This window comes from Calidris pugnax, unplaced genomic scaffold (genome assembly GCF_001431845.1).
Source record: "Calidris pugnax isolate Ruff unplaced genomic scaffold, ASM143184v1 scaffold70, whole genome shotgun sequence".
NCBI classification, from domain to species: Eukaryota; Metazoa; Chordata; class Aves; order Charadriiformes; family Scolopacidae; genus Calidris; species Calidris pugnax.
In genome coordinates this window covers 8,819,692-8,841,770 of record NW_015090862.1, presented here as the reverse complement: position 1 = coordinate 8,841,770, position 22,079 = coordinate 8,819,692, and the positions used below count along the sequence as shown (strand labels likewise).

General features: G+C 40.7%; 1 long non-coding RNA gene across 1 annotated transcript in view; it reads left to right on the top strand.

Annotated features, from left to right (window-relative positions):
- LOC106889424 overlaps nucleotides 1-22,079 on the top strand; it is a 55,856-nt gene that overhangs the window by 672 nt on the left and 33,105 nt on the right. The window lies entirely within an intron of this gene.

Genomic DNA, 22,079 nt, shown 5'->3' with positions numbered 1-22,079 from the left:
TCTCGTGAGATTTCTTTTATATCCTGGCAAGCTTCTTTCCTGGAGTGTGTTTGCAGGCCCCACAGGAAGAAGCTGATGAGAACAGTAAGAAAATCTCAGGAAAAATAGACATTTAAACTCTGAGATTAATTCTGGGGGAAGACGTGGGTTGAAGTTAGCTTTTTAAGCCAATTCAGTCATTCATACACTTAGAATTCTATCTAGAAAAGGGCCAAATATGAGTCAGCTATCTCAAACTGCAGAGGGTATTCTGTCTAGGTTCAATGGACTTCAGATCTGTTTTATTCTGCAGAATCACAGCTTAGCTGATAAGCTTTTTGCAAAATCTAAATGGTTTGCCTGTACCAGCTGTTCTCCTCATTTGGGGCTTTGCGAAGGCATTTGAAATATTCTATGTGCTGCAAATCTAGTAAAAAATAGTTTTTGATGTTTCTGATTTGAGTGGGAGACAGGAACTGAATGGTACACTAAAACACAATACGTAATTTTCATCAGTGAAAAGTAGTGAGTCCTTCAGTTCTAGTGGATAGTTAATAAGAGACCTAAGGAAGTAAGATATATGGATTGCTAGAATGGATGACTAAATAAATACTCATAGCAGTCTAATGTGAAACACATGCATGATTCTTATTTACTCCATGCTCACAGACATGCAAAGCACAAATTTCCTTTTGTTCTGAATGAAAATGTTTCAAAGGAAACAAAATTATAGGAAGTGCACTACAACATTTAGGGAAAACAAGACAGGCAGGGAAACAATATGGAGAAAGGTGGTCTTAAGGTAGATTTGGTAGCTATTTGAAAAAAATTTGAGTTGGGGAGGAGACAGAAAAAAATGAAACCTTAATTACGTGATTTATGCTTTAGAAGCTGTGGTAGATGCCCCAAGCACAAAAATACAGGGATGAGATTCAGGTAAGCCAAAGGTAATTAGCATTCAGCCTATTGGTAAGTAGGTGAGTACTGACTATGGGATCAGCCCAACAGAGGCCAAGGTTATACTGGTGATTAGGTGGGGGAAAGCACCAGGGCTGAAACCACCTTCAGTTCTTAAACAGAAAATGGTGTGACTCAATGTCTGCCATATAAGAGCACAGAGCAATTACAGTAATGGTGCTCACTCCCATTAACTGGAATTCATGTGGGGCTCAACCGTACGAGGAAAACATTGATAGACTTCAGAGCAAATGCAGGGGTGCTGGGAATCCTGTGATCATGTACAGTGCAGGAGCTAAGGAAATCCAGCATGGAGATTAAATGATGGATATGCTTTAGGAGCACTTGGGAGCTGCAGAGTGTCGTGCTGAGCGGCAGCGATGTGATGATAATCTCACCCTGTGAAACTGGCTACTGCAGAACCCTTAGCAAAGCGGTAAGAGAATAAGAGCTTACCTGAAATGATTGAATCTTGGTAAGGCTTGTTCTTGTAAGCAGAGTTAGGAGTGTAAAATATTCATAAAGAGGACCTTATGGAGTGGTGTTGTCATGATTCAGAAGCATTTGCAGTACTTTTGCAATACCGCTCAGGGGTGAGATGTGTGATGGATTGTTCCACAGGAATGGCTGTTTTTCCAGTGAAACAAAAAACCTACCTGAAGAAAGGTTCAGCTCTAAGATGTGTGCTGTAGTTAAGCTATATATCTTCTCAGTGATATGACAGGCAGTAATACTGTGTCTGCTTCACAGTTGTTGAACACCAGGCTCCCAGTTTGCATGGAGAATTATCTCCTGAAAGTTCCTCTTAGGTCATCCGAACGAAGGTTCAGGTATGACACAGAAGAAAAAATACTAGATCCTAATACTGATCTGGAGCCAGTTCAAGTCAAAGTTGCATGTCTTTCCATTGTTATAATTCTGGGTTTGGATCAGACCCAAGTGTAAGAAAGTTGAGGGCATGAAACAAAAACAGCACAATGATGTGGATCCCATTTTGTAGTTTGCTACAAGATGAAGAAAATTCAGTTCAAAAATAGACCTAGAGTGTGTACATACAAGTCTAAATTCCTACTCAACATGTTTAAGCAGATGTGTTTTCTTTCAGAGGAAAAAGTACTGGGTGCAAATGAACCAACAGTCAAGACTGTTTTTGGTAGCTGAAGATGTTTGTACCTTGACCCTGAATAATGATTATGAAAATTGTCCTTTTTTTGTTCAAGTGCATGAAAACCAACCCCTTAACTTTGGGATGTTTGGAATAGGATCCAGTTGAGTGTAGCTCCATCAACAGCTCATAACCGTACAAAGAGGTTTTGACTGTTTTCTGTAGTCTATTTAGATACTCTATAAATGTGCCTGGTGTTTAAAGGGCGGTTGGTTGTGGGATACAACTATGGGGCTTAGCTGGGTTTGGTCAAAGAATCTGACCACCATCTCTTGTGTATTGAAGGAAGCACTACAAGGCAATAGGCAAATCACTTTTAGCTGCATCACTTTCTTTTTTTCTGGTCTTATTCCTAATGTATATTAAAATTACATCAGATCTGAGGAATGGAAATGGTAGTAAGAGTATGATTTGAATGTTAATACAATTTTAGTTTTCTCTGCACTTTTCTTACGTAAGTGTTCTTTGCAAGGACTGTAAATGAGGGAAGTGTGACCCTGCCGTTTGTGTGTGTTTTAAGACTTCTAACATGTAACAAAACAAAAGAAGGTAGCTTTACTTTAGGTGTGAACATGAATTGTATTTACTAAATATTCTGAAGAGACAAGTTCAAACAGGAGGAAAAGGCGTAAGGACACCAGAGACATTCTGATCAAGAAAGATAGGCTTAAGCAGAGATCTATCCTCATACTCAGAGAACAGTGAGAAAGCAGTCTTGATTTTTCTTACCATCACAATATGTCAAGGGCAGTGAGCACACTTTGCCTCTTGATTTTTACAGGCAATGCTGACATGAGCAGAATATTATTAGAGAGAACTGGAATATTATTAGCATATATATATATTTTCAAATCTAATGTTGGATTTCTGTTATGAAATCCAGTGCAGAATGCTACATGTTTATTAGCAGCACAAGCTTATTGAAAGCCACAATGTAATGGACAGATCCTGCTTCTCAGAGGCTTTGTACTCTAGAGGCAGAGACAATCATTCACGAAGGAGGAAAGATGATGCAAAGCTGTCAGCCGTACATAAAAATTGCCCCCAAATTGCAGAGAGCAGATGGCTGTTAATGGCAAGTGTTTTTAACATGGCTTTATTGTCCCATATTGGGACATTAACTTGTCTCTCTGGTTTTTTAAAAAAGTCACTTTGTAAAAATGACACCTTGGCATGACTTGTATTTTCTTGTTTGGTTTCCATGTCATGTTTTGCTCAGATATTTTTGCCCAATTTTCTGCTGGTGATGTGTTCAGCAAGCCATTAGTGTACATTCTTTCTGTTTCATCCATTCTCAGTTATTAGTAACAAAAAACAACTATTTTTTTGAACGACTGCAATGAGTAATTGTTTTACTTTATTGGACTGATTCTGACTGCAAAGTAAGAATAAATGCTGCCTGTTTCCATGCTAAGCTGATATTTAGAGGACTAAATGCACAACACCAAACTTGCTTGGACTAGCAAATGTGATAAAAGAAGAAATAGAAAGAAAAATGCATATGGAACATTTTTAGCTTTTCTGTTTTGTTAACTGCAGGTTGAAAGCTAGCTTTTGGGTGATTAAACTTTTCATTTGGTTATTAAGTGATAGACATCTTGCTGAACCCAAGCATGCTGCTACAAGCACAGGAAGTGTTTATTTAAAGCAGGCACAAAAGATTGCACAAAGAGACCCTTAAACAAAACACAAATGTCAGCAAAACTAAACAAAGTAATCATGCACAATTGAGACAGATAGAGGCGGGCAGTAAATTGATGACAGATCCTGAATAATCCTTTAGAAAGGAGTCACCCTGGTGAGTTGGGAAATCTGTTTGTTTGTTGCAGTTTCTTATCTTTCTCTGATAGGAAATCTAGGAAACCTCCGTATTACAGCCAGAGCATTCACCAGGATGGGTCTGAAACTGGTTAGCTGACAAGTGGGCAGCAGTGTCACCCCAGCAGCACAGAGCTTTGGTGTGTGTTCCCTGGAGATCTCAGGGGAAAGAGGTGCAGCCCAGCTGGTGTGCTGGAGCCAGCGCAGCGAGGAACCTGGCTAGGCTCTGCCTTCTGCACTGTTGATTTGTGCTGTCAGTGTCTGAACCTGGCTCCTGGATTTCAGTGCCATGTTATGGGTGCCCATCAGGAAGGGCTGATGGTCCCTAAGAAGTCCCACAAGAAGTGGGGTGATGTATAAGACACTCAGCTTCTGCTGGAGCTTTTTGCTACCATGGTTTTGCCACAGAGGTTTTTGTTCAGAGCTGTCATGTGCAGGGGAGCCTTATAAGGACCTTGTGGAGTCACTGTGACATTGGGAAACAGAACATCCTAGCCAGGGCTCTGTCCTTCCCTTACTGTATGGGAAAATCATCTAATCTTTCTGTGACTTGCTTTTCCTTCTAAGTGAAGGAGTGATGGTATTCTTTGTGAGACCTGTGGATTAGAAAAACTATGGAAATATCCAGTTCTTTTTTCTTCATGTGGAGTTTTGAACCTGGGAAAAGCCACGTAGCTGGTGATTACTCTGTAATCAATTCTTTTCTGTTATGAATCAGATGGTAGTCAGCTTGTTGAAAATTATCCAGCTTCCCTCTTCCTGCCAGTCTCTGCTTCTATTCTTCTCTCCAGAGCCTTTGGCACAGCCATTAACCACAGCAGAGTTTCACCAGTTGCAACATGCAGCTTCTCTTGAGTCGGAATGCAAAGGAGGCTCCAAGCAGGTGGCAGGGAGGAAGAGAGTAGTCACTGCAGAGGACAGAAAGCTAATAACAAAGTAAAACACAAATCTTCTCTCCTTTTTTTTTATTAAGAAAATGGAGGAGAATGGATGGAAAGAGGAGCGGTGAAGGAGTGTTAGAGTGATAGGCATACTTTCGTAGTTGTTCCAAGAATCGGTGCAAAGCAATTAATGGGGAATGGGAAAGAGACATTTCTTGGTCAAATAGTCTCTGAGGGGCATTACCAATAAAGAGCTGGGAATCAGAAAATTAATTGGAATGTTATGACCACTGAGAAATCCACTGGACACATCTGGTCAGATCAGCCTCATTTCCAGAAAAGCAGCTCATCTTGAGCTCATTCTGCCTGGGTGGAAAAAACAAGTCTTTGAGATAATTAACAAGATTTTTTGTGTGTGTGTGTGTGTGTGTGTTAACCAAAGGCCTATTTTATTCTGTGTTTTCATTGCCAAATTTCAGTTCTATCAAGTAGCCGACGTGGAGGGATAGCAGCTATGTTGCATTATATTAAGACCAGTGCCTTTCCTTGTTCTGCACTAGAAATAATTGTACAGCTGTCAAATTCTCACTCAGGAAAACAGATCCAGGATACTGCAGCAGTGAATGTGTATTGGCCAGTATAACAGCTGTCAAATTCTCAGAAAACAAGCCCATGCAGTGCAGGAATAGATCTCAGTAGGCCAGGATAACTCAATTTCTATGTGCCCCTTTGTATTTTCTGCTGCTTTGAAAACATCTGCTCCTATTTCATTGATCAGTAGAAGTGGCTGATTTGTGTTTCCCATGTATAGGCATGAAGTTGCTCCATGCAACCTGTATAACAACAGGAAAATATCTGTAATGGCATCAATGACCCAAATACTGTAACTTTCAATGGACTGTTCTTGTACTCTTTTAATATTGGCATTTTTAATTAAATGTCTTCTTTTTACAAGTCAGTGACTGAATTGCAATTGTGAAGTAGGTACTGCTGAAACAAGTGCTGAAAACTGATCAAAACAAAAGGTTGGAAATAGTTGCACACACAAATGCTTTGGTTCCAGAGCTTTAAATCAAATTAAATGGGGGATCAAATTTTCCAGTCACTAAATTCAGTGGAAAGCTCTGTGAGACCTATGCTGCTGTATAGATTTTAGAATCATTAAGAAGCCTAATTCTTCTAACACAGTATAATCTTTTCCTTTCATTATGTGGTACCACAGCTAGCAGCATTTTTTACTGGCTTCACTTATAATGATTGGAGTTTTATTTATTTTTCCAGTAGCGTTGTAGCTGCATATTTTGTCTTACTCTTTGGAATACTTGGCCAGTTCAGGTATTTGAAAACTATGATTTTGAATCAGTGGAGTGTTTACTTACACTATGACTATGATCCTTATGTACTTGACAAATATTGTTTCGACACAGCTCAGGGTATGGCCAGGTTTCTTTTTATGGCTAAGGTTTGATTGATCCCCTTATTTGTATCTACAAAAGTATTCTTTTCATACCAAATGGGACTCTGTGGTTTGTAATAAACAATCAACTCAGCATTTCATTGAGCTGTTGCTTCCTAAGAAGATTTTGCAGTTGACAAAAATTTTACCAACCTGGATAAAATGAAAATATCAACAGACTAGAAATCCTTTTCCATATAAAGAAGCTTGTACACCAACCTGATATCATGCATTTGATTTTTGTATAGTCTAGCAGTAACAAAGAGTGCTGGTTCTTGTCCATAACCCCCAGTGTCAGGTGGTGTACAAGCTCAAGTGAGGATGTGACAAGAGGCAGCCAGAACATACGGGCGGGGAAATGGAAGGACTCAGCAAAACTGTGTCAGGCGGTATGATATGTAATAATGGCAGCTTGCCAGCTGTTTAACCATGGTTAAAGTTGTGAATCTTTTGATATTAAGGCTATAAGGACAGGAGCTAGTTGGCGCGTAAATATATAGGTAGTGTAATACCATTGTGTGTAATATATGGGTATTGCTTATCTTTCAAATATATTTAAAACAGGGGTTTAAATGTAAAGTAGAAACAAATTTCATTATCAGGTTGGAAGAGAAAAAAACATACAGATGGGCAGATGCTGATTGCCAATCATTTAGGATAAACTCTGAAGCAGCTTTTGATGCTTGTGGTAAAGCACGCCATGCATGTAATTTAAAGGTTCTGGTTAGTATGTTGTCAGTTCTTTACAGTAAATAATATAGAGTCTATTCTGAGCTGTAAAACAAGGAACGACGTTGATAGGTGTATGCCAAGCTAGAAGTTTCTGTCAGATGGCAGCAAGAATGTGGCTGTTCAGGTCTTGCTGGACACTTCAGCTAAATTCAGGCCACAGAGTATCTGAAACTGTTGGGATCCTGTTCTGTCAGAGCCAATTAGATTCCCTGTTCCTTTTTGTGTCCCAACGGATTGAAAAAAATTTTTATTGAAATAAACCCTGGGAAACTGTATCTAGTTGCTAACATGAAATTTAAAAAGAACAGGAAGCTATTGTTTTATATCAATATCTTTACTTGGTCATTTACTGAGTCCACACCTGAAATTCCACACCTGAAATTCTGGGAGTCTAATGAATTTTCTGCAACTTGCTTCAGTGGATTTTGGCTCAGACTCTGCTGTATGTTTCAAACTCTCTCGGCTTTTATTAGCTCAGCCTTTCTGCCTATGAAGTAATTGTCTGAAGGAGGTAAGTGAGGCTGTAAAATAGTAACTAATCTCACTTTTCAACTATGAATATTTTAGCATAACAAATGATGATATTCCAGTTGAATTCAGCAGGAAGTTGGAAACAGAAGTTTCAAATTTCAGGTAATGTGCATGAATTACCTGCACACACAAAAAAATCAGTGATTATGTTCATGGATTTGAGTTCATGGCAAACATTTGGTGTGTGCAATTTAGGTAAAGCAGGACAAATTGTTCTAAAGTTCTGAAAACAGAATAATAACAACATACTAAAAATGTAATTGTTCTATTCTAGAACTCTAATTATAGAAAGGTTGGCCAAATTAATTAATGCTGCAGTAGGTAGTGCATGTTGGATGACTTGAGACAAAACTGATACTAGTTAGTGCAGTTCCTATTTTCTCAGGGGAATAATTGCCAAACTCCTTTGAGTTGTAACACCTGAGTATGCTTCATCTAGCTTAATTATCTCTTTAGACAAATTAAAAGCTTTACAGCTAGTTTATGTAGCTTGGGCTTGCAAGGTAAGCTTTGCAAGAATTCCCTGTGATCTTATTTAAAGCACTAGATTTTTTTTTTTTGCATGGAAAGTTTAGGGCTTAGAAAATTTAACTTGCGCCTTTTACAAGGCTTTCATTGGAACAAAAGGATAATGTCCTTCCCCACTCAAGAGTTTTCGGAGTTTTCCTACCTGATGTTGCTTGAATGCCTGCATCATTTACAGAAAAAATGCAAAATATAGTCAATGACAGTGTGATGGTGACAACAGGAAACCATCCTTTTCATGATGAATAAGTAACACTGTACTTTAGGGTGAAATACTCTATTGGTGGAATTCATTGGTGAATTCTCTTGACTCCTGTTCTAAGTGTACCTTAAAAGAGCCCAGAACCTTACATCAGATAATTTTCTGTACAAACCTTTAAAGAGAGTATTTTATATGCAAAACACTCTTAAACTTTTAGGCAGCGTTATTTTCTTGCCACTGCTTGGTACTGAGAGACAAAGTCACTCTGGAAACATATTGCTGAGGTCACTCCTCTGAAACAGAAAATGCCAGGGTTGTTACTGATATGAACTTGTTGCTTACACGACTGCACAAGCTGCTTGTCAGGAACAAAGCAGGGAAAGGCCCCCACCTCAAAGAACTTGTAGTCAGGACAAAGAAAATGAAATTGTTAAGAGTGCAGCAGGGCTGCATATAACACACGAATGTGATTGTGGAGAATGAAATGCAGGTCCTGTCTAGCACCTCATTTACAGTGTAGTTGTGTCTTCTGAATGGTTCAATAGAAGTCTGATTTTTAGTTGCACAAGTTTAAAATAATTCTCTAAATAATTGTATACAAGAACTTTGGACATTAGTGTAGCAGCTCTACTGACTTTTAACTTGCCTGAGGGATCTACAGACTGGAGCTAGCTGGGAACTTTCTGACAAAACAATTTTCCATCAAAAAATTCAGATTCATTGATACCAAAATATTTTGCAAAAGCATCAGTTTTAATGACTCTCTGCAAAGACATGGGATGGGTTCTGACAGGCTTCATGGCTGATTTCATGGCTCCTGGCAAGCTGTGGGGTCTGTGGCTCTAGGATAGCCTTGACATGCTCTGGGGATGCCTCTGGAGATCCCCAAAGATCTGGCATATGCCATGGGTGCTTTGAGGGCTTCTGGGCAGTGTGCCACACAACTGGAAGGGTAGGAGCTGCGACTCCCAAGCTCCGTGGTTCTTGCTCTCTTACAGCTCCCAGGGCTTTGAGCTCCTCCTTGCCGGTTCTCTGGGGCTGATGGGGCAGGGGGATCCCAGCAACACTGGAGTCATTACTGAGCCAGGAGTCTTGGAGCTGGGGAGCCGGCACTTTCAGGCTCAGCTGTGTTCTGAAATTATTTAAATGAAGCACTGATTATTTGTAAAAGATTGCTTAAAAAGTTCCATTCTGTGGGAATGGATTATTATGGGTATTGCACAAGGGAGCGCACTGCCTGTCTCCTCTGTCGCCTGCTTGGGGAGTTACCTGCTGACAGGATGGCAACCACCTTGTGACTCCCAGACCTTAGGCTGCATCGGGGCTGTACTGCAGGTACTTGGGGCAATAGCCTGCCCATCAGGGCAGCTGCAGGCAATGCCTTGGACTAAATTCAGTGTATTACATATCGCAGGGAAGAAACTGGCTCCACTGACATTGAAATGGCAGTTATATTCATAATATTTTGGCTCCACAGGGAAGTCTTTATGTGGGAGTACAGTGCATATATTACCTGTGTGTGTACAAACAAGCAAAACTTAAAGACATGTATTTATCTATATAAATGTCACTTTCAGCACAACATAGGATCCACAGATCCTTCAGGCAGGTGTCAACATCAGACAAGTTGTGATGGTTTCTTTGTTATGTATTGCATGTGTTCCTGATATACTCGCGTTGTCATGAGGAATGGTTATGGTGTGGATTCTGAAGTCATCTTTCTAAAACCTTGGTATTTTAAGGAACCTAAATAGTTGTGTTGTCTTAAAAACTATGGAGCGCTGTAAAATTACAGGCTTGAACACACTGAAGGACAGGGGTTAATCTCAGTTGTTGAAGACCCTTGAGACTCCTGGCGGGCAAAACCAGTCATTTGATATATGTTGTGAGTCTGTGTAACATGTGCGAGTGTGTGCCTTTATGTGGGTGTACACTTCAGAATGGCATTTGGTTTTACAATGCAAAATTGTAGACACATGTAAGTGGCCACAGGGGGGGAATTTTCAAAAACAAAAATGCCAGCAAAGTTATCCCATGCTTGCTGACTTCCAGATCATGGATCATCAGTGAAAGATAAATTCCTGGCTGCCATTTGGTGCCCTTGGCAGTCTCCCTATAGATTTCTAGCAGTTCACATTTTGATGTTTGCTGAGAGTGCTCAAGGGTTTGCCTATTTCTCCTGATGTGAAATCACTGGAGTTAGAGATGCAGAGGTAAAATAGGAAACGAGTCAAATGAATGTTGATTGCATCTGAGAATTAATTCCACACTGCCTTTCTGGAGGTTCAGTGCATATTAGCTGCAGTGCAGTGGCATGACGGACTGGTAAATATCACTTACTGAGCCCATCATTCATTGTGGAAGAGGACCTGGACCATGCAAATTGGATGATGCTGTGTTTGAAAACCAGACAGCCCGTAATTTTAATCTGTTAAAAAGGATTATGAATGACATCGATGAAATACAGTGTCAATTCTTTGCAGGATGCCTTTTCTCTGCAACAGCAGCTGGAAGTGCAGCCCACCAGCAGGCACTGAACGCCTACTCTTAGTCTTTCACCAACTTTGATCTCCTTTCAGGAGTCAGCCTAAAACAATGTCCCATTGGAAACCAAAGAGGCAGAACTACTTTGCCATGCAGAGAGTTAAACCTTCCCACACATGTGTTTATTAATGTGAACAAGCTAATACAGCTGTATTAACATCATAATGTTCAGGAGCCTTTAAGCTGCCAACAAACTTGTTTGAAGGCAGTCCAGTGCTCCCTGGACACACTTGACTCACTGTTCCTTTTTGTAGTAAAGTCACTGTTACAATGTTAGAGGAAGATATTCAGTAGTTTCTACTTTAATTGATAGAATTTTTTAAATGATTAAAACATGATTTCTTATAAGGCAGTAGGGAGAAAATTCAGTGTAAGGCCACCACTTTCTCCTTACCAAAATGCGTTGTCTGCTGCTCAGGATTATGGAAGGATCACTTACTTTTCCTAATAAGCAGGCTTGATCAGATGCATTAAAGACTGCCTGCAGACTGTGTAGTGTTAGATTTACTTTTAGAAAATACTGAATCTAAGTTCAGCATGCATGTGACTAGACTAATCAAAATCTGTTTTGTAGAATTCGAGGAAACACCTGAAGCATAAGTATTGAGCGCATCTAGCAATAATGGCCCTTCCTTGTTTTTTTGTCATCTGTATCTTTAAAAAGATCAGGTACTTGTGTTTCAAGTCAGATTAAAGTGAAAAAAAAGAAGAAAAAAAGAAGGAAAAAGTGCCTGAATAAGAAGCAGAGTCCCAGTTCCCCAGATTTCCCTTAATTAATCTTATATTCCCTAAACTGTACTCTGGGTCCATCTGAAAGTGAAGTGTTTCTAACGCCAGCAGTACCCAAGTCAGTGTCATAGAAATTGATGTGAGCTCTGTATCACTGTGATACTCTCCTGTCCCTCGCAGGGATTTGGGGATAGACAGTTATTAAGTGTGACTAGGAATTGAAATTTAAGGAGTGATCAGTTCAATGGCTACTTTTTGCTAGAGGCATGGTATGTAGTAGGTTGACCTAGGCAAAGAAAAAGCAAAAACCACCCTGACAGCATGCAATATATCAAAGTACAGAATTTCTGCGGTGACTAAATCCTGTCCAAAAGCTCCTTGATAATTAAAAGATATGCTTCCATTGCCAACCTGCTGTATTAATAATAGTCTAATCCTATCCATAAATATACCTTTCCAAATTAATTTAATTAGGTATGAAAATACTGACATCACCACATTTAGGATCCTTTCTTGCAAACCTTAACTCGCATAAATATGTCATTCAAATCCGTGTGACTACTGAGCATGAGTAAGCCTTATGTGCATGAGGAATATTTTTCTGGGTAAAAAGTTTAACTGTGTTTGACTGGGAGACATTGCCAAGATTTCTAATTTTGGAGTACTAGTAGGACACCAAATACATACAGATAACTTGTTTCCAAAAATACTTGTTGTGGGTGTTTTGTTTGAAGTGGGAACGTTAGTAAATATGACCTGAGGGAACTTATATCTGTTTTTATGTGGGTTACTCCAGCAGAAATCAAGCACTTGCTATATAGCACATAGAAACCTCTTTAGCCACCTGCTTCTCTGATGCATAATTGTCCATTCAGGTGCAGATCTGAGGTTTTTCATGCTTTTTTACAATTGCATAATTTTAAAATTTTTGTAACTTCTAGGTCACGTAACCTTACTCAGACTGAGGAACCCTCATTCAGCCTCTCCTGTTCCAAGTGCTGTTAGGGTTCTGGTTGTCTTCTAGTTTGGCTTATCCAGCTGACAGTCCTGAACCTGAGAGACCTGACATGCTTAAACAGTCCAGTGTCCAGTGGACCTTCTCTGAATGTGCTTTAGACCTAAGCTGGCAAGGCAGAATAAGGGAACGAGAAGATCGGTTCATATGACTGGTTCTTGTGGTAAGGGCAGTGGAACAGCTACCTTGCACAATAGTTAGGAAGGCTGATTAGCTGTGCCCAGGCAGCAGCATCTTGTTAACGTGACTGTTGTTTTTAGGATCTAAGATAGCTGTGAATGAGTTACGCAGAGGTTGAGTCATGTTTCTCTGCTTGGCTCCACCTTGTGCTGTGCAGACATGCCTGGTATTGCAAGGAAGAGCTGCCTACCTCACGTCACGCAGCACGACTCTACCTGTGAGAGCACCTGGCTCTCCTGTTCAGCCAGTTGCCGTACCTGCTTGACCTCTTGTCTCCTTCAGCGCCTCACACTGCAGTTTATCATAACCAACTTCTGGTGAGCGCTTCACCAAACTTCTTGCCTTCTGTCAGAATCCTGAATGGTGTTTAAATGTTGTGCTAATATTCTTTGCGAAGGAGATAAGTTCTTAAAAGAGCTTGTGAAGGGGATTATCCAGATTGTGTCTGTTCCTCTAGTCTACCTTACCATGCTATTTGGGATGGCTCAGTTTTTAATATCATTGCATAAATTCCAAGATTAATGAAAAAACCCCGGCAAAATGCATCTTCAAACATAAGTTGCATTACTCCTGGATTTGGTAAATCTCCTCTGTCCACACAGTATTCCTGCAATCAGTGATAGGATGAACTCAACATACAGATTTAAGAGCAGAGAACAAAATAAGCATTGTGGCAAGTATCTCAGTGAGAGACATAAAAGTTCAAGTATTATCAGCACTGGCTTATCTGTAGTACAGTGTGCAAGCATCAAATTGCTAGTTTTTTTCTGACTGATATCTGTCATGTATTGCATCATTTTAATTGCTAACACTCAGGCATCTGCGCTTGCTTTCCAAGAGGCAAACAGCAAAGCCAGCTCCAGGCCTTGGAAGACCAGGCCACTGCCTACTTCATCATCCTGCAGCTACCTGTCAGGTCTGCCTGGGGATGAGGAGACAATGATGGGCTGTTTTGGCTTGTGCAGCCTTTCCTGCCTGTGCAGGGAAGGGATGGAGGAGTGGCAAGGTGTGGCGCAGTTTTACTGCAGTGAGAGCAGCTCCTTCCATCTCAGCAATGGCAGAGAGAGCGAGCCCTTCCCTTTAGGGCTGTTCTGCAGCCCCTGGCCCTCCCTCTTCCACTTCTGCCCTGTAAGATCTCATTGCCTCCTCTCATCCCCAGTGACCCAAGAAGGGGTGGGAAGTCTTGCTATGGAAGTCTTGCCTGTCTGAGAACTCTTATCTAGACAGCCTGTCTACTGAACAAAACCATGTTTTTCACAATTGTGTTATCTCTTTAGAAGGTGTTTTCTGCTGGCTTGTCTCTAGCAGTTAAATTTGACTTGTAATTGCAAATTAATGTCCATTGGAGCAGTGTTCCGCCGTAAAACCAGGGCTGAGGTTGTACTTGAAACAACTAGAGATACTGGTGAAAAAACATTAACAATTAGAATAAAATGAACATTGAATATATTTTAGGTCCCTTAATATCAGAGCAAGGGATTTCCTTGCACCTTTATCTTCTCACCGTTTTTAGTTCAATTCCCTGCTCAGGAGCTCTTTTCATTTTCTTTCAACTTGGTCTTTTACTTTTATCATGAAGCATGCAGATGCAGGGAGGTCACATTTGCTGTAACACCACTGACAGAACTGGGTTTTCCAGGAATAACTGATTAGAATTAATTTTATTTCTGGGTGGGAATAAGGACACCTCCACATTTTTCTCTCAGGAATATATTAACTATTTCCCCTGACATTACTAGACATGCTGTGGTGGGTTGACCTGTCTGTCTGCCAGCCACCCACCCAGCTGTTCTCTCCCTCCCCTCCTCAATATCAATAGTAAGATGGACAAGCTTGTGGGTTGAGATAAACACAGGGATATCACTTACCAATTACCCTTATGGGCAGAAAGCACTTGACATGGGGAAAATTAATTTAACCTATTGTCAATTAAAAAGAGTTGGTTGGTGAGAAACCATCCTCCATGGGTCACACTCCCTCAGGATACAGCTGCTCCAGCGTGGACTCTCCAGGGAAATCCCTGCTCTGGGGCCTGCAGCTCCTCCTCCTCGCCACCCTCTCTCACCCGAGTGCTGGCAGGGCTCTTTCTCACACTTTTTCCCTCACACTCACCGCCTGTGATGGGTTTTGCCTGCCCTTAAATATGTTTCCACAGAGGCACCACCAGCTTCTCTGAGGGGCTCAGCTGTGGTGGGGGGCAAGGACGTTGGGGAACCGTCTGGAACTATCTGTGTCTGGTGTTGGGCAGCCCCCCCCTCCTCACAGAACCACCCCTGCGGCCCCTCAGCTACTGAAACCCGGACACAGCCACCCAGTACCTGCGGATTCTGGAGAAATGTGTCTGAAGTTGCTGAATGCCAAACTCTGGAGGTATCTGGTCGTAAACTAAGTTTGGCTTGGGCACTCCTGCTTATATCTGTGGAAACCTGGTCTTTGTAGCTATCTCCCAGAACACCTACTTGTAGCCAGTGAAATACAGTATTGGGGAGCAAAGGCAAAGATGGACTGATTGGAAGGGTGGCAGGGCAGCTGCAGGGACCCCACGTGCAGGACCCCTAGCCTCTGGGGAAATGTCCTTTTGGCAGAGAGGTTTTCACCGTGCAGGCTTTTAGCAACTCTTCCTTGTCTCAGTGAGCATGAACGTGCTGATGTGAGAGTGTGTGATACAGCTTTTTAGTCTTACTAAAGGCTCTTAAAAACACTCTGCAGAAAATAAGGTGGCACAATGTCAGTGACCTTCATGCTGGAGACAGGGTTTCCCAATTTTGAGGTAATTATCCTGTTCTGAAAGCTCCTGAGGGGCTTATCACATGCTCTGGTGGTGTTCAGAGAGCTGCACGTGCACTGCTGTTAATTCCTTTGAGATTTGAAGCAATACCTGGGGTGATCTGAACTTACACTTCCCTTTGGTCTATAGGTTCTTTCAAATAAATACTCACATCTTATTCCAGATTGTGCAGCCTTAGGTCCTATTCCTGGGTCCTCTTCTGCAGTTTTCAACCCTGCTGCTGACTGCAGGGCAGCTGTGATAGGAGATCTTTTACCTTACTCTGCAGCTTGTGAACCCCCTTCATGTAACAGATCCTCCACTGACAAGCCATGGGCTCTGCAGGAAGCAGAGCTTTGGGGCTTTCTGCCTTTTTATTAAAACTCGCAGGTTAGGATGCCACAAAATCTCCAGTCAGAGGTGGAGAGAGCGAGAGTGAGCAGCAGAGCAGTAGGCAGCTATCTGTCAAATGCATGTGGTTGGTCCAGCAATCAGATGTCACTGCTGGAGCGGGTGAAACAACCCTCTTGGCAGCAAGTCCAGCTTGACTTTGTTGAACTTGTTAGTGGGGACTCAAACTGCTGGCAAGGTCAGCAGCAAATGTGTCACTAGGCATAGAGCTTGCTCTGGGTGGACTGATGGTCACTCCCTCACTGGAGATGAGCCACTGATGTGTGCTCATTGCCCAATGCTGCTTTGTAGCTGTTTTCTCCAAGCAATAGAGTTATGAATGGTGCATTGTTGCAAGATGTTTATGGACTTCCTGAATGCAATGACAGTGAAGAATCTTTTGATATGCTGGTTTCTTCTCTGGTTGTGTTTCTGAAACACTGGCTGAGCAACCAGAGGAGTACTAAGGATGTAATGTAGCCATGGTCCATTTTCCCTTTTGTTGCTGTGCCTGATTTTTTGATTTCTTGTTGAATTGGATTTATCGAAAACCTTGTTTCATCAAGTGCAGAAAAGAAGCGCACTTTTTCATGTACACAGTGGAGTTCAGTAAGCAAGTGCACATACCGTAGACCAGGAAGCTTGCTTTATAGCACCAGAACATACAAAACATACAGCATATAGAGAGTATTTGGACAGTAAGATGAAATATTGCTTACTCATCTGGATACTTACTCTTTCTCTTGCCTCCCTATCCTATCAGAATTCTCTCTTGCTTATTCAGTATTACTTATGGTGTTATTTTCTTACTACCTCTTACCTTTCCCTTTCCCAACTCTGAATATATCATGTATTTTATTTTCTGTAAACTAAAGCATTTCCCTCACCTGAATTTGCATGCCCTTGCTTGACATTTTTGGACTTGGATAAGGAACCTGTATTTTGCAGGGGTAAAAAGCTGGGATGTTACAAACTGTTACTGCTGTTCCCTACCTTACATGAGTTGTGCGTTGAGTTTTAAAGGTGGTCCTTTCACGGGTGTGGATGCATGAGCTGTTCTCAGTTCTGGCACAGGCATCCATGAGAACAAGTCATTCACAGTCACACTCTTAAAAGAGCTCCCTGCTCTTTCTTTAGCCACTTAAATGTGGTAGCTGGCTGTATCCATCAACTACAATAGGAGCTTTGAATTCTTTTGAAAGTTTTCCTTATAATACTTCCCGTTTTCATGGAGGCATTATGAGGCAGTTGAAAGTGACAGCTACAATAATTATGAACTAATATAAATGATGGCATCTTCAAAGCGCTGAAATAAATCTATACAGTTCAGCAAGGTTCCCTCTCATAACCATTCATTGTGAGAGTATTAAAACTTAAATAACTTAAGAGACTGTTAGGAAGGCAGAGTAAAAAGCAGCATTTTTCAAAATAGGAAGTAGAGCAGAACAATTACTATTTAACGATACTGGAATTGGAAAATGTATGATGAAGCAGGAGTGTCAAGTTTACTGTGCAGATTGCTACTAGGGCAGGATGCTTTCTGGCAGAGTTTACCCAATTTCTGTTTTTCTGCTTATACATCTATCCTGGTGATATGAAAGGATTCCAGTAAAAGCTAATCCAATTCTTGGAATCCCCCATCTCTCCCCCCCTTTACCAATCTAAGGCTTGTTCACAGCACTGCTTCAGTTTTTCTGCTTCAAGGACAGCAAGATGGTTCTCTTGACGTATCAGAGTGCTGCAACCCTTTGCATAGTTACTGCTATGGGATGGTCCTCATTAGGTGAAATAACCCAGAGCTTGTCGCTGCGGTGCAGCATATCCACTGACAATGCTGCCTTTACTTAAGCAGCCTTGGTTAAGAATGTTTTACACTGCTTTGAAGATCATTATATCAAATATCAGTCAAGCCAATATCAAAATTTCTTAGCACAATTAGTAACTGGAAAGACAGGACAGGACCCCAACTTCTTCAACACTGAAATATCTTTATCTATTTGCCAATAATCTCATCCAAATTGACATCAACAGTGGTTTCATCCGAATCACACATCATCTCTTATTTGTCTTGTATTTTCTCTCTCTGTAACCTAAAAACCCAAATTTAAATTTTGCCTGCAGTGAGGAATGTTGTACCAAGCACTTTATTTAAAGATTGCTCATTCTCCATGGTAGTTTTGAAAAACAAATCTATCTTGAAATCCTTCTGCATGTACTAGCTTATATGATCTGCATCTCTCTATACTTACTGTCCATTCTCTGGGGGCATTTACATGAAAAGAAATTTTCTGTTCCTTAAAAGCACATCTAGACCATCTTCCAGTCTCCTACCTAAAGCTATAATCTTTTGCATATGACAATGCAGTTTGGTGTGCAGATGATGATGACATCTCCAGCAGAGGCCTGGCTTCAATTGGGGAATCAATGCCATGAGGAGATGAGGTCTTGGAAGACATCTATTCAGTTTGAGTGGGAATTTTTATAATAAAGATTGACAGATGAGAAAATACAGAGTATAGGGGATGTGGTGTATGAGCCAAAAAATTCTATTTGCAGGCAAAGTGTACCATGATTATTCATTCCCACTTGAAACCTTCTGTAGGTTAAAAAACACTCTTAATTCAAAGTGAAATGGATTTTGAATATTTTAAGTATGCTAAATTGTTCAGGCAGGCACTTAACCGTGATGTTCCTACACACTTCTGCACTGACACTGCCCTGCCCGATTAACACTGCAGGCAATGTGACCTCTGGGTTCTTTCCCTTTTGGGTGGCCAATGGTTTTGGCCCTTTTGTCTCTTTGTTGCAGCTTTTCTTTACTGGATCTTTTTCCATTTACACTTTAATCCGAGTCTTTGTAGCTATGTAGTTTTCCTGAACAGTATTTTGTAGTCCAGATTTTCACAAAGCATTTCTAGAGGTTCAGTGTGCTCTTTAAAAATCATAGCCTGCTTAGATCTGGTGGAAGCCTTAGGAGGAAAAAAAGTGTTTGGCAGGTTTATTTGCAAGAGACCAAAGACTTGCTGTGAATATTATTGTGGGATTGAAATGTAAATGTCCATTTCTTCTCTATAATGCCATGCAAAAAATTGAACTGTCCTTTATGTTAGCTTTTGCCTGGGTATATAGTACTCGGGAATTTACCAGCCCTCAGGAGAGAATTGCCTTTAGCTTAAATCAGAATATCTCACTGATACTGGATCTTCCATAACTCTGGCAGCAAAATACACCCACCTCCACAAAGAAGCAGATTTTTCTTCATTGTCACCAAACTCAGTGACTGTCTCTCATTTACTGAAGAGAGAAGCCAGACTTGCTAAAAAAGTTGTGATATTTAGCAACATTAGTTATAGTCACTACATCACCCTGCTGCTTTGCTTTCTGCCTTTGCTCACTGACAAATGACAGAGTAGTACATTCAATATGTAACTTGGCTCCATTTGTTTTGATAAGGGCAGGATCTAAGTGAAATTTTTTGTTCAACACAGTACAAAGGAAAGGAGGGTCAGTGCAATCAGGTAATCCAGTACAAGCTCACCCCCTCATTTCTAAACCAAAGTTCAAACTTATTTGAACTGTTTCGTATATTGAACTAAGTGATGCAACCTTGTTTTAGAGATCAAGTCATGGAGATTTGCCATTTCTGCAGTGACACCTGCCATCCTGGCTTATGCCACTTTTCTATTCCCATTCTATTCCCATAGCTTGTGCTATTTGGGAAAATGAACTGACCAGTTACCACTGGCAGGGTAACTGTCCAGGTTTTTATTTACTTGTTTTTTGTAGAGGTGGAGGTGATAGTATGTCCTAAATATAAGCTCTGTTGTGAATATCAGGAACATAAGCAACAAAACAAAGCTCCTAGCCACAGTAAGATTCAAGATGCATCTCCACAGTCCTGCTAGTCAGGCCTTAATCCAGAACAATAACAAGCCATATTATGATTGTTCAAAACATCAGGCAGGCTTTCGCAAGATCTATTAAGTTGGACAACAAAAAAAAAAGGAGATATTTTTATCTTGCTAGACTGACTTTGTAAAGAGTTCACTGTGTAAAGAGGTCTTCAGAGAGAGCTTGTAGAAGGAGGGAATGTGTTAAAAGTGCAGGTATTGCTGTGCCTGATACTCTCTTTTGCAAAAGCAATAGGTCTGTTACCCATATGAGGAGCTATGCTGGTGGTTAGGGTGGCAGAGCTGTTGATCCTCCAAGGCATGAGTCAGAGAATTCAGGAAAACTGATGTTAGTAGAGACCAGTGTCTCATCTTGACTTTAGTTGTATGGTCAATCCCACTTCTGAAGTGAAAATTTTGGGATTTTTTTGGCATTTTGGTTAGGGACTTAATTATTGAAAGGGTAAAGAATCCATCTTATTGCTTGCACAGTTAGAAAAGGCTGCTGGCAACAGAGGTCTAAACCTAAGTTCTTTTTTCTGTACTGGTAGGTTGTTTTGGTGCAATTTTAGGGTTAGATTTAGGACTAAGGTTTGGTACTGGGGTGCTGAAGGTGTCTCAACATTGCCTTATGTTTTACTCCAAGGATTGATTTTTTTTTTTTTTTCTGGCCTGAATTGTTTGCTTTGGTTTGGGGCCAATTTTGACCCAAAGTGACCCAATTTTGAAAAAGCAAGGTTCGAGATTCCATTTTTTTTTTGCTGGACTCTGGAGAGTACACAAAAATGGGAGGCAGCTGGTGCAGATAAGTGCTGATGCCAGTGTTCCCTGAGGTTGGGGGACAGTTCTCTGGGTACATCTGAGGATGTGGCTTTTTTGTGGCTTTTTTTTGTTTGGTTGGTTTTTTTGCACCATGGTAGCTGACTAGGTAAAAATATCATCTCTCCTCTGCATCCAATCTAAGGACCATGCTCATTTCTATCTCATCGGATGATCTTTACCCTGAGGAAAGAGCAAGGAACCAAATGACAGCTGCGGCTTTTCAAAGTCATAAAAGAGGGAAATATGTGTGTATGTACTTATTTATTTATTTTCTCTCCCTATTCTGTATTTTATGCTGAGGCTATGAAGCCTATTGAACTTTTTTTTTTGAGCCCTTAAGGTATATCCAATGTCACTCAGACATCAAAGCTCCAGAGCTGAAATGGAAAGAGAACAACCAAATTGCATTTAAAGGTTAATAAAATAATGCTTGTGTTTTCTGTTGTCACAGAATACTAAAAAGAAAAACATTACCTCCATGTTTACAAAGGCGAACAGAAAATAGAGAAATGTGAAGTCAGCTGCGATTAGCTTAGCCTTTGTTCTAAAAATGATACATCCTTGTGTTATATCAGAGACAGGATGGGCTCTTGAAGCTGTACTTTTTTGTTTTGCCAGATATTAAATTATCTCAGTGGCCACTGGTAAATAACTCTATTCTAGTTTATGAGAGTTTATTACTTCTAATTTAAAATTAAAGGATTAACCTAATATGAAATTTTCCTGTCTTTATTCTCCAGAAATCTAGCTGCCTTTTGTGTGCATAAAGCATCCTTACACTGCACATATTGGCTATGCTTTTAGTAGGCACAAAGAATAAAATCAGGGAGGTTACAGCCATACAAAAGAATTGCAAGAATATAACCAGGCCGAGTTTAACTTGGGTCTTGCTCTGTCCTCAAAGCACAGATGCAGTTTTGTGGGCGTAACTGAGGAGGGAACAGAGCTTGTAACTTGGAAGCTAGACAGTGTGTGAAAACAAGTTTAAACTCCAGCAGAATTATTGCTTCTTTTAAAGTTTTCTCCTTCTCTGATACGTACTAAGCCAGGTACAGCAGTGAACGTTTCTTTCCTACTGCTTGTCACTCTGCAGGCCAAAACCCCACATTGCTTAGTGGAATTAAGATCCTCTGGGACTTTAAGGTCTGTCACTCACATTATTCATGAAACAGAGGTCACTGAAGTCTAGGAGAGCAGAAAGTATTAGTAGAGTGATCAGAGCCTGTGAAGTCTACTGAATTATTTGAAATTCCTCCTGTGGTGATGTCCAAGTATCCCCCATCTGACAGACTTGCCAAGCTTAAAAAAAAAAAAAAAAAAAAAAAAGAAAAAACAAAAAACCCCACAACAAAACTGAAGAAAAATCTACTTTCTGCTATACGTACCACTAAACCTTACCTGGTCCAGAAGGTAACTACAAGAGTGCGATGGAGTATGGGACAGGACTGGGAAAACATTGCTATAGAGAAAACAGCCATTATGAGGGAGCAGGGGAA